The 13004-nt window shown below is 37.0% G+C and overlaps 1 pseudogene; it reads right to left on the bottom strand.

The window, feature by feature from the left end:
* Positions 1–9003: 9003 nt before the first annotated feature.
* LOC125124638 (olfactory receptor-like protein OLF4) lies at positions 9004–9920 on the bottom strand (annotated as a pseudogene).
* Positions 9921–13004: the final 3084 nt, after the last annotated feature.

The raw sequence follows: 13004 nt of genomic DNA, 5'->3' as shown, positions 1-13004 counted from the left end.
TGATTTGCAAGTGGAGAATATCAAAATGATAGCTCAATTCTTTCAGGAAAATTTTAAAAATAAAACTATTGTTAAATCCATACAAGTCATATTTTATTTTAAATTACACAGAATGTTTTATTAACATGATAAATAATGCTAAAAAGTTAAAATCTATATAGGGTTTTTTTCCTTCAAATCCATTTATAAGTAACCGTTTTAGTCACGTTTATGGCTATTCATTTATGGCTATGTACTTAAAGAACAAATAAAATATCCTAAAAGAAAAAAACATTAAATCAATGGGGAGTACAATACAAATGATTGATAGATTTGACCATGCCAAATTTACATACTCTTACAATTCCCCTCAAATACATCTATACATGCACAGCTAGTTTGTGGGAGAAAAACAAACAAACAAACGTCAAATTCTTTGTTTGAAAGATCCCAATCGAAACAGGAATAAAACCTCTCTGATTCTATTCTTCCACGCTAAGGCCTTATCCAGATAATTTGAGATAGGGAAAATAAATAGCTATCAAATCCACATACATATTCAGCCTCACATGTAAAGAATTAATCTCAAGGTAAGCTCATTAGCATCCCCCTTTCCATATCTTCTTTTTTTTCTTTTTCCTTTTCCTAGAAGATACTATGAAATACATGTCTCTTGCAACAGCTGTTTGAAGGACATATTTGAAAATATTCATTGGTGTGGAACTCTCTCATCAATAGAGAAACATGGTCAAATATGCCCCATCTTAAATATTAGAAAGAAATATCTTCATTTCATTTTATATCTCTACATATGGAATACCATATCTCTTTACTCCAGTTAGCTAATAACGTAGTTGGACAACTGTTCTACTCTTACTGGGAGCACATTATTTCTCTCACCCCTCTTCTAATTGGGCTTCCATCCCTATAATTTAATTAGCATCACTGAGCATAAACTTAATTAGTTCAAAGTTCCCTTATCTTTTTAGCATCATAAAAATACATAGAGACTTTAATCAAGCAAGCCAAGAGCCACTGTGGTCTCTACGCTCTCGGCTAGGCTGAATTTTTTCTGAGGTGACCTCAGTTAAAATTCTTGGAGTTCATTCTCTATGACCTTTTCATGCAGTACATTTTTGGCCCTTGCACTCACCTGCATGGGAACTCTGAGATAACCATCTCCACATGAAAGATTATCTCTTCCTGGATAGTTTATGATGAAGACTGTAGTTCTGTTCCCAGACAAGACAGCAAGAATGCATCAAACATTGATCTTTAATCAGAATAGGTCTCCAAAAATGACAACTTGTTTCCTCCATGCCAAAGTTGTACAAGCTCAGGGATAGCAGCAGAGCGGAAATTTACAGCTCTCTGGGTCTGCTCATTACGTGCATTTCCTCCAGGTTACAACTGACCTATATCTACATGAATTCCCTTTGGAACTTTGTCTGGACAGAAAGGATTTTTTCAGCCAAATCTCTGTTCTCAAGAGATCCAGTTAGAAGCCAGGTAAATTCAGGTTTGTTTTTTTAATTAATCCTTCTCCATGAACTGCCTTTCCTTTCAGAGTTCTAAACCCCAAGCATCTTATCCCAAACCTGAGTTTATTTTTTTTCCAACATGTGAAATTGAGGTAACTGTCTTGAGTAGGTCCTTTGGATCTTCAAAGCATTGACCCATGGTGGTGACACAGCCCATGACAGGCTTAGAAAATAATTATCCCTTTCTTTGAAAGAGGGACTATTTTGTTCCTTTAATATAAAACCTTGGGCAGTGCTCTTCTTGGCTTCCTGGCACCTTTGCTAAATTTTTAGGAGTTTCATACTTGAAGATAGGAGTTGTCATTTAACCTCTCACTACAAAATGTTTGTAAGTCATGAGATATATTGAGATACTTTAAACACCATGACCTACCTTAACACGTTAAAGAATCATGTGATTTAATTTTAGAGAAGTTCATTCTGTGAGGTAGTACTGTAATATACTCCATCCCCCATTTTAGGCATAGGGCACAGATGAATTTAATGTTTTGTGAAAATTAAAAACTTATTTTGGGATGGAGTCATTAATGGAATTCTATCAGGATGCTCCCGGTTCTCATATTCTGGGCTGTGGTTCTCAATCAGAGACGGATTTTCTCCTGGGGATATTTGGTAATATTAGAAAGGATGGTTCTAAAGACCCTCCATACACAGGACAGCTTCCAGTACAAATAATTTTCCTGCCCCAATGTAACAGAGAGGTGAGAAAACCTGTTTACACCAGATCTTCTGCAGCTTTACTGTGCATAAAACTCATCAGAAATTCTAATTCAAATGCAGATTCTACCCATGTAGTTTTCCTGCAAGCCCAAGGATTCTGTATTTCTGACAACTCATAGACAATATGATGGTACAGGTCCTGGTCTGTAGGTTATACTTCCAATAACAAGTTCTGGTCCCATGTTAGAGTCAGGGACAGGTAGGTTTCAGTCTTCTGCACCAAAAATAATTTTTGTATGTAATTTTTAAAGAAAAATGTTTCTCCACAGAAGCTTTGATAAATTCTGTGTTTGATTCTTCATATGAGGGCTTTTGAATGACATCAAAATAACTTCAGAAAAAGATTTCATAGTAAGCTGAATGAAGGCCTCAAAAAGATGAATGTATCCTAGTCTTAGGAATTTTGGAATGTGTTAGATTCCATAAAGAGAAATAAGGCTGTGTTCCTGTCATGGCACAGTGGTTAACGAATCCGACTAGGAACCATGAGGTTGTGGGTTTGGTCCCTGGCCTTGCTCAGTGGGTTAAGGATCCAGCATTGCCATGAGCTGTGGTATAGGTTGCAAATGTAGCTTGTATCCCACGTTGCTATGGCTCTGGTGTAGGTCTGCAGCTACAGCTCTGATTAGACCCCTAGCCTGGGAACCTCCATATGCCATGGGAACAGCCCTAGAAAAGGCAAAAAGACAAAAAAAAGGAGGAATAAGCCTAGCAGGTAAAATCAATTTGCTAATCATTGACCTTAAAATGAAAAGATTAGCTCGGATTATCCAGGTTCATATAACATAATCATCATGGTCCTCTCCATGTAATGGAGAGAAGAGAGGGAATTGGATTCAGAGATACATTGAAAATTCTGTGCTGCTGTATCTGAAGATGAGGAAGGATCATGAAACCAGAGTGCTGGCAGCCCTTAAAAAATGATCTAGGAAGGCAATGCATTCTTCCTTGGAGTGTCCATTTGGATCCCAGCTTCCACAGACATCTTACATTCAGCATGAAGAGATGAAGTCCAGACTCAAATCTCTAGAACTTGACTTTTCTAAAAAGTCACTAGTTTACTAACTTGTTACAGCAGCATTAGGAATGTAATGCCCACATTTATCCAATAAAATATTTTCACAAGAACTGAATTTGAACTCAATTTAGTGATATTTCCCCTGGATAAAGGCATTTTGTGTTGAAATTGTTCTTTAACAGAAGAAGAAATTTAGAAGAAACTTAGAGAAAAATTCCATTGCATTGAATACCCCATTGCAGAAATATAAATGTGGTTCTATTTTGAGGACTTAACATAGAAATAATAATTCATACCAAAAGTAGAGTTCCACATTCTACTTTACATCTTTTTGTCTAAATGTCTACACTCTTTAAATTTTCTTTTCTTCTTATTTTTTTTTTCTTTTTATGGTCACATGCATGGCATATGGAATTTCCCAGGCTAGGGGTCAAATCAGAGCTGCAGCTGCCAGCCTATGCCAAAGCCACCATAACACAGGACCCAAGCCCTGGTTGCAACCTACACCACAGCTCATGGCAATGCCAGATCCTTAACCCACTGAGCAAGGCCAGGGATTGAACCCACATCCTCATAGAAACTAGTCAGATGGATTTCCGATGAGCCATGATGGGAACTCAATTTGAACATTCTTTATTTTCATTTTTTAATATCCAATTCTTGGTAAAGTTTTCTTTTAGCATAATAGATGGGATGATAAATGAGTCTGTTTTCATGTACAAGTATGTGTGCATGTCTATTTAACACAGAAAAAGTATATAATTAATTCACACACACACAAACACCCCCCTTGACATTGAATATATTCTTCTAACTATATAAGTATTCTTATAGATTTCATTTCTTCACACAGCATCCTTCAGAAGTTATGTTTATAATTCCACATTACCCTCAGAAATACAGAATAGAATCTATGGGGATTACATGTATACCAATTATATAACAAAGCCATAAAACTTATTGTATACTTTCTCCAGTTATACATACGTGGAAAGTTAGTATACATTCTTTAATTTTTAATTTTTATCATCTTAAGTTCTTCAATTTTTATACTTTACTTTTTAAATTTAATTTTATTGAAGTATAGTTGACATACAATATTATATTAGTTTGAGTTGTATAGCAAAGTGAACCAGTCATACATACAAATATCTCCATTATATTTGCATATAGGTTATGACAAACTATTGAGTAGATTCTCCTGTGCTATAACGTTCTTGTCAATCATCCATTTTATACAGTAGTGTGTATATTATTCCCACCTTCCCAATTCTTTCCTCCATCCCCAATGGACTCTACTTAGCACAGTTGATTGTATGAAATTATGATTTAATAAATACATTAGAATTTAAAAAATCTAGTGTGTATGCCAGAGTAGAATCAGGAGAACAGGTAGCTGAGTCACACCTAACAGGGGTGGGAGATGTTTCCTCTAACTGGGGAACAAACAAAGTTTTATGTGTGGATATTGAATTAGTAGGATTTAGAGCAATTAACTCTTAATAAACTCACTTTCCATGTACACTAGACTAGCCTACACAGATAAAAGGACTCAAATGGTGAAAGTTGGTTCAAGTCAGAAAAACAGTACAGACTCACACAACATCGTGGATGACCCTTAGAAACTCAACAGAGTGATTGACTCATGACTGCAGACTCACAAGAGGTCCTGCAAAACAACTCCCCACCACTTGATCCCACATGATAAGAAAGATATTATATTAAATAAGTTTATTTCAGAAAAGATATGCAACAATAACATAAAATAATCACATTGGACAGAACTTAGGGCAATTTTAATCATCTGATTGTATGTGTTCTATGCATTGTTCTGATATATTCATAAGCAATGTTATTCAAGTGTATTTCATATAACTCTGTGAAAACATACCTCCAGAAGTAAATAAATAAAAGGAGTTCTGTGGCACAGCAGGTTAAGTATCTAGCATTGTCACTGCAGTGGCTTGGGTCACTGTTGGAGTGTAGGTACAATCCCTGACCCTGGAAGTTCCACATTCCCCAGGCATGGCCCCCCCCCCCCCAAATATGAATTCATTGAGGTCCCTTTGAGTTCACTTAGAGAAGTTGAAAAGACATAGATGTTTGCACACACCTGTGACCCTAAATCACACACCTAAACAGGAATATGAGCTTTCCAAGGAGTCATCCTTTGATTATGAGGGTGATATATAGTGGATGATACTGGTCTTGCTCATTTGCTACCCCCTTGTTATGACAAAATTTTGAATGATAGGAGATATTTCACTTAAGGAAATTAAAGGAATAATATTTTATATAAGCATTGGAATTTTTCATACAAAATGATAAAATAATTTAATAAAGGAGCAAAACTTGCCTCCAGTCCTTCAGCTCAATAAATACGCCTTTGCAAACAGACACTAATATCCCATGTTTCAATGAGTGGATCAGCTGCCAGAAAAAAATTTCATAGTAATAAATATGCCATGTCCACTGCTTAAGGGCAATGGGGAATCCTGGAAGAGAGAGGGCACTGTATAACAAAACATACAAGACTCTTTTATGTTTAGAAAGTGGAGTCCAGTGGCACTCCTTTCTGCAGAACAAAGGCCCGGACGCTTTAGCCCACATGGCTTTTATTCAGGAAGGTGATATATGTAGGTTAGTAAGCAAAATCGGGCATAGGCAATGACAAAGCTACCTCTTAGTGAATAACAAAGGAAACTATTACCACTGGTGCATATTTCAGGCCTAGTGTGGCTGCTTATAGAATAACATGGCTTATGCATAACTCCCTTATCTTGTCTTTGAAGGAAACCCTGTACTTTAGAACTCTTCTTCAGCAGACTCTTGCCTTCTGCAGAGTTCAGCAGTTCAGTGGTCTCCAACATCTCCCCCTTTTTTATTTATTTGTTGCATAAGAACAGTCATAGTAAATTTTGATTGCAGGGTGTTCATTTGGTTTCTATGGATCAATCCAATTCTGCAGACTGCACAAAAAAGAAAAAAATATGAATACAGTGATGAATAAAAGGAATATTTGGACTCTCAAACAATGACAAAGTGAGTCCTGTGACAGAGGGCAGTTAATCTATGGAGGTGGTTAATCTATGATCCACATTCTGTAGATCTTGTGCTGGGCCATACCCATGTCCACAGCAGGTCTCCAAGGTGAACAGTCACATTCAGGGGGTGGGGGTCTGTCTCCATCCTCTTGGGAACCTGTCATTCCAGCCTTTTTTATATGGAATAGGGGCAATGGTCCTCTCTTCTGTAGCTACTTCCTGCTGGCTAGGGATGACAAGTACTGGGTGGCTGGACACGGTAGGTTCTTACTATACAGTATAGGAAGAAAAGAAAAATAAGATGAAGCAGAGGTTTGTGATATAGGTTGACATCAGTACTCTTGAAGGAGGTGTGTAGTTTTATCTAAGTTGGTTTTAACATTTGATGTGCTATTAACACGAAATTAACAGAAAGGAGGCAACATGTATAATGATTTAATTTTTCCTGTCATATGGGAGCCTTTAAATATATTTATTTATTTTTTATTTAACTAAATAAATTAATTAATTAATTAATTTATTTATTTATTGTTTTTTGCCATTTCTTAGGCCACTCCAGCAGCATATAGAGGTTCCCAGGCTAGGGGTCTAATTGGAGCTGTAGCTGCCAGCCTATGCCAGAGCCACAGCAACTCAGGATCTGAGCCATGTCTGCGACCTACACCACAGCTCACAGCAACACCAGATCGTTAACCCACTGAGCAAGGGCAGGGACCAAACCCGCAACCTTACGGTTCCTAGTCGGATTCGTTAACCACTACACCATGACGTGAACTGCAATGTATTTATTTTTTTAATTTATTTTCATTGTTATTTCCAACATACTTTTTTTCCCCCACTGTACAACATGGGTACCCAGTTACACATACTTGTATACATAATTTTTTCTCCCATTGTTGTGCCGTGTTGTAAGTATCTAGATATAGTTCTCAGTGTTACACATCAGGATCTCATTGTTAATCCATTCCAAATGCAAGAGTTTGCATCCATTAACCCCAAGGGGGTCTTTAAATTTAAAGTAATATAGCCTAGCAAAGTTATATCCTCTGGCTGAAGTCTCACTTGTCACTGATTGAGCTTGAGTAACATTAGAAGAAAATGTATTTAGGGCCAGAACATGCATTAACTGGTCAGAAGAGGGTATACCACCTAGTAACATCAATAATAAGAGCCTTGGAGGGGAGAAACCCACCAGGGTAAATCAGAAGTAAAACAAATAACCATATGAGTCAGGTGTGACAATCTTGGGATAGTGGTCTACTTCTGATGTTGTCTTCTTTTTGTGCATACATTGGTGTTTTTCTTATTAGAGCCTTGTATCAGGGTGAGTTTGAAGTCAGTAGTTCTCCCTATAGACCAGTCCAATGTAGAGGCCCTTCTTAAGTGAGAAATATAAACCTAAGAGTTAATTGTCTTCACTTTCTTTGTGCATATGGCACTTAAGAACTCCTGATAAGAAACCTTTTATCTAGGCTGGAGGCAACACTTCAAATGATGCTTTTCCAGAATGTATACGTATTCCCCTGGCTATCATGGGACATCTGATATTTGCCCAGAGACAGATTACAGCAATTGGTTTCAGAAACAAGCTTAGATTATTTTTCTTAGTAACTCAGTTAAAGTTTATAATCATGTAACATAGCAGCAAAGAACTATTTGGAAGGTGAGTTTTAGACAGCAGACACTAATCTCAATACACAAAACTAGAATATGAATCAAAAGAATGTTTTTCTTTAAAATTACCCTCATTAACCAAATATAACCAAATTTGGACTGTAGAAAGTATATTCCAAATGGAAAACACATTTTATAACAATTTCTTTTTCATTATTGGGTTTGCCATGGAGCCAGGAAGAACCAAGCAGCCGTCTTGGATTTCCCATAACCCTGACTGTTTAATTCACAACTATTGTTTACCTATCTTAACTTATCTGATTTAGGAACAGAATCTTACCAAGGTACGAGGGCATCAGGATGGCAAAAGTCTGACAATGAGGGGTTAATTTCTCATGCTGAAGGTCAATAATAGTCTAAAACAATAGTATATCCACTTTTAAACATTTTTCTTTCTCTGTGGATTGTGCTTGGAGACATACATTTTATTATCAATTTTTTGCATAAAATTATGGTAGGCACATAGATGGCATAAGCTGTGTAGCAGAACAAAAGCCTAATGAATAGGAAAAAAACCATCATCAGTGATAACAACAATTATGTTAAATTTTGGACTATCATGAACATCAATTAAGGTAGTGATATTCAAAATGATATTCACACGATTGAGAAAGAGAGGTCTCAGATTTTTATCTGTAATAGTGTTATATAAATAGCCATGATTGCTAAGAGGAATTTTCCCCCGTACAGGAGTTGTACAACTCATGACTATTAAAAAAATGCTCTGTATGCTCTATTTCATTTGAGAAAAAAACTATTCTTAAAAAGATCCTTATACTCCCTTGAAGTATATAAGAATTTCCAAATATGTCACATCCAAGGTTGGGAATACAATTTGGAAATAAGAAAGGGGAAAACTCTTGGATACTAGAAAGTTCACAAGGTTTAAAACTGAGTTACATAAATTATGTAGAGAAGTCAGAATTAAAATGGAAATTCCAAGGAAATTAGAAGAGGGAGTTCTACTTCTGCAGTTTGATCAAAGGCTGGCAACGTTTGTCTCAAGCTTTGAGCTTTGACCTTACATTCAAGGACACTTCTTAAGCCCTGGGACAAGAGGACCTTTTACAGTTACCTTTCTATAGAGTATTTTCAGACCCTTCTTTAAGTCCTTATTTCTCAAACTGTAGATAAAGGGGTTCAGCATGGATGTGACCACAGTGTACATCACCGAGGCTGTTGCACTTGAGTGTGGTAGCAGCAGAGCCAAGGTACACTCCTAAGCTTGTATGATAAAATAAGGAAACAACTGAGAGGTGTGATGCACAGGTAGAAAATGCTTTATACTTCCCTCGAGAACATGAGATTCCTTGTATGGAGAAAACTCTCTTTGAGTAAGAGTAGAGGATACCAGAGAGGGAAGTACCAGTCAGCAACACAACTCCAAAATACATCACCACATTAATGAGAAAGGTGTCAGAACTGGCAAGTTGAATAATCTGATTGAGTTCACAGAAAAAGTGGGGTATTTCTAAGACTGGACAGAAGGACAGTTGCAACACCATTAAGCTTTCTAATAAGGAATGCAGGGCACTTATGATTCAGGACACCAGAACCAGCAGCAGACAGAACCAGAGATTCATAATGACTGTGTAGTGCAGAGGCTGACAGATGGCTACAAATCTGTCATAGGCCATCACAGTCAGGATTAGGCTGTCCAGTCCTGCAAAGAGTATGAAAAAATACATCTGGATGATGCAGCCTTCAAAGGGGATAACTGCTCTGTGTCTGGATATTCCATAGCATCTTTGGGATGGTGGTGGAGGTGAAACATATGTCTACAAAGGACAGGTTGGAGATGAAGAAATACATGGGACTGTGGAGGTATGAATCTGAGCTGACAACCAGGATGATGAGCAGGTTCCCAAACACTGTGATCAGGTACTTGCAGAGGAAAAGAATAAATGTGATAGGTTGCAATTCTGATTCCTCTGAAAATCCTATAAGAATTTATGAAATTCCTGTTTGATTCCTTGGTGCCATGTCGTGTGGTGAGTACTAAGAAAGAGGAAAATAACATGGCCAATTTTCATATAAATGAGCATTATCACATTATTAAACTAGTACCACTCATATAATGCCACAAATAAATTAATTTCAATATTCTGCTCATGGATTTTGTGCTCTTTAGGGAACCTGCCGTACTAGCTCTAGTTAGCAACCTTTCTGCCTGTCAGTATTTTCCCCAAGATGTCATGTATTAACAGTTTAATGAGAAATTAATTTAGGCTTTTGCAAAAAAAATGAATTGGTACAAAGTTCCAGGTACTGTCTATGCAAAGAGTATAGCGTGCTAAAAAAATAAATGCTGCTAAGATTCAGTTATGAATACAGAATATAAGCAAATAAAAATTATATACATTCTTATATGATTGCAGGTGTTATATGAAAAATAAATTAGATATAAAGGAGTGGGTAAATTGATAGTACTTTTTATGCATGTTGGGGAAAGACATGCTAACCAGATGACATTTGAACAGAGATCTCAAGGTAGAGAGCTCTTTGTCCATGAGCATACATTGGAAGTGTGTGCCTTGCACAGGAATACCTATTGCAAAGGTACTGAGTAAAGTATTTTTTTAAGATGCTCCTGTCCAAGAAAAATCAGGTCTAGTGAAGGAAATGAGCAGGCAGTAAAGTGAGGAAAGATAGAGTCAGAGAATGTTGATGAATGAGGTGATCCCTTGCTGCACAGGGGCTCCCTTGTCCATATCAGATATCTGCAGCACTTTGGACAATTCAATATTAAAAAAAAATCTATATGAAATGAAATTGAAGGAAAATCCAAGACAAACTTATAAAAGAAAAAATATATAATATGCATAATTTAATGAAATCTGTGTGAATCAATACTTCGATTTTAGATTAATGAAGATTTGGATGTAAAAGAGTATGACAGAAAGTATTTTAAAATATGTGGAGGAAACCGTATCCAAGTTATACTTTCCTCTTACATAGCAACATATGGATTCAAATATGAATATGGAAGCTAAGGTGATCTTTAGTCAAAGGTAAAGAAGAATGCCTTCCAGATAGGGCTTGAACATGATGGAACCTTCATAAATAGAACTGATCACAATAGAATAAAGTAAACTCTAAGGGATAAGAGAAGGAGAAATAATCTGGAAATACACATAAAGCATCATTTATTAGTGTAACGTAGGCATGAGAACATTCATTTTCATTTCTGTTTAAAGCAAGTATTTGCAAATAAAGAATATTTAAGTGACAACACTAATCATTCAGTTAAAAAAATTACAGCAACAGAGAGAGCACAAGATGACTGACACAGTTTACCTCACAAAATTTATAAACTCTCAGAAGTCCCTTACAAATATCTGTACACATGTAAAACAACGTCAAACCACAAATTTGAGGGAAAGATTACAATTTTTTTTGTTTGAAAGAATATAATAAAAAATAGGAATAGGGCTTCTCCTTTGTGCTGAGAATGTTAAGAACCCAACTATTATCCATGGGGATGTGGATTCTATCCCTGTCTTCACTCAGTGGGTTAAAAATTCTGACAACATTGCCTTGAGCTGCACTATAGATCGCAAAAGCTGCTCAGATCTGGCATTCCTCGGCCTCTGGCACAGGCAGCATCTCCAATTCGACTGATAGCCCAGGAACTTCCACATGTGGCAGGTGCAGCCCTAAAAAGCAAAAAGAAGAACAGGAATAAAAGCAGTCATAAAACGGGAAAAAGAAAGTCTCTTCAGCAAGCCGTGCTGGGAAACCTGGACAGCTGCATGCAAAGCAATGACATTAGAACACACTCTCACACCATGCACAAAAATAAACTCCAAATGGCTGAAAGACTTCAATATAAGAAAAGACACCATCAAACTCCTGGAAGACAACATAGGCAAAACACTCTCTGACATTAACGTCATGAATATTTTCTCAGGTCAGTCTCCCAAAGCAATAGAAATTAGAGCAAAAATAAACCCATGGGACCTCATCAAACTGAAAAGCTTTTGCACAGCAAAGGAAACCCAAAAGAAAACAAAAAGACAACTTTCAGAATGGGAGAGAATAGTTTCAAATGATGCAACCGACAAGGGCTTAATCTGTAGACTATATAAGCAACTTATACAACTCAACAGCAAAACAGACAATCAACCAATGGAAACATGGGCAAAAGACCTGAACAGACTGTTCTCCAAGGAAGATATACAGATGGCCAGCAAACACACGAAAAAATGCTTAACATCGCTGATCAGAAGAGAAATGCAAATCAGAACTACCATGAGATACCACCTCACACCAGTCAGAATGGCCATCATTCATAAGTCCACAAATCAGAAGTGCTGGAGGGGCTGTGGAGAAAAGGGAACCCTCCTGCACTGTTGGTGGGAATGTAAACTGGTACAGCCACTATGGAGAACAGTTTGGAGATACCTTAGAAATCTATACTTAGAACTTCCATATGAACCCTGCAATCCCACTCTTGGCCATATATCTTGACAAAACTCTACTTAAAAGAGACACATGCACCCGCATGTTCATTGCAGCCCTATTCACAATAGCCAGGATGATGGAAACCCAAATGTCCATCAATAGATGATTGGATTCAGAAGAAGTGGTATGTATACACAATGGAATACTCCTCAGCCATAAAAAAGAATGACATAATGCCATTTGCAGAAACATGGATGGAACTAGAGACTCTCCTACTGAGTTAAATGAGTCAGAAAGACAAAGACAAATACCATATGATATCACTTATAACTGGAATCTAATATCCAGCACAAATGAATATCTCCACAGAAAAGAAAATCATAGACTTGGAGAGGAGACTTGTGGCTGCCTGATGGGAGAGGGAGGGAGTGGGAGGGATCGGGGGCTTGGGGTTATCAGATACAACTTTGAATAGATTTACAAGGAGATCCTGCTGAATAGCATTGAGAAATATGTCTAGATACTCATATTGCAACAGAACAAAGGGTGGGGGAAAAATGTATACATGTAAGAATAAATTGATCCCCAGGCTGTACAGTGGTAAAAAATTTAAAAAATAAAAAT

The sequence above is a fragment of the Phacochoerus africanus genome, chromosome 4 (assembly GCF_016906955.1).
Source record: "Phacochoerus africanus isolate WHEZ1 chromosome 4, ROS_Pafr_v1, whole genome shotgun sequence".
In the NCBI taxonomy this organism is placed as follows: domain Eukaryota; kingdom Metazoa; phylum Chordata; class Mammalia; order Artiodactyla; family Suidae; genus Phacochoerus; species Phacochoerus africanus.
Note: the sequence above shows the minus strand (reverse complement) of the source record. Positions and strands in the feature narration are given on the sequence as shown.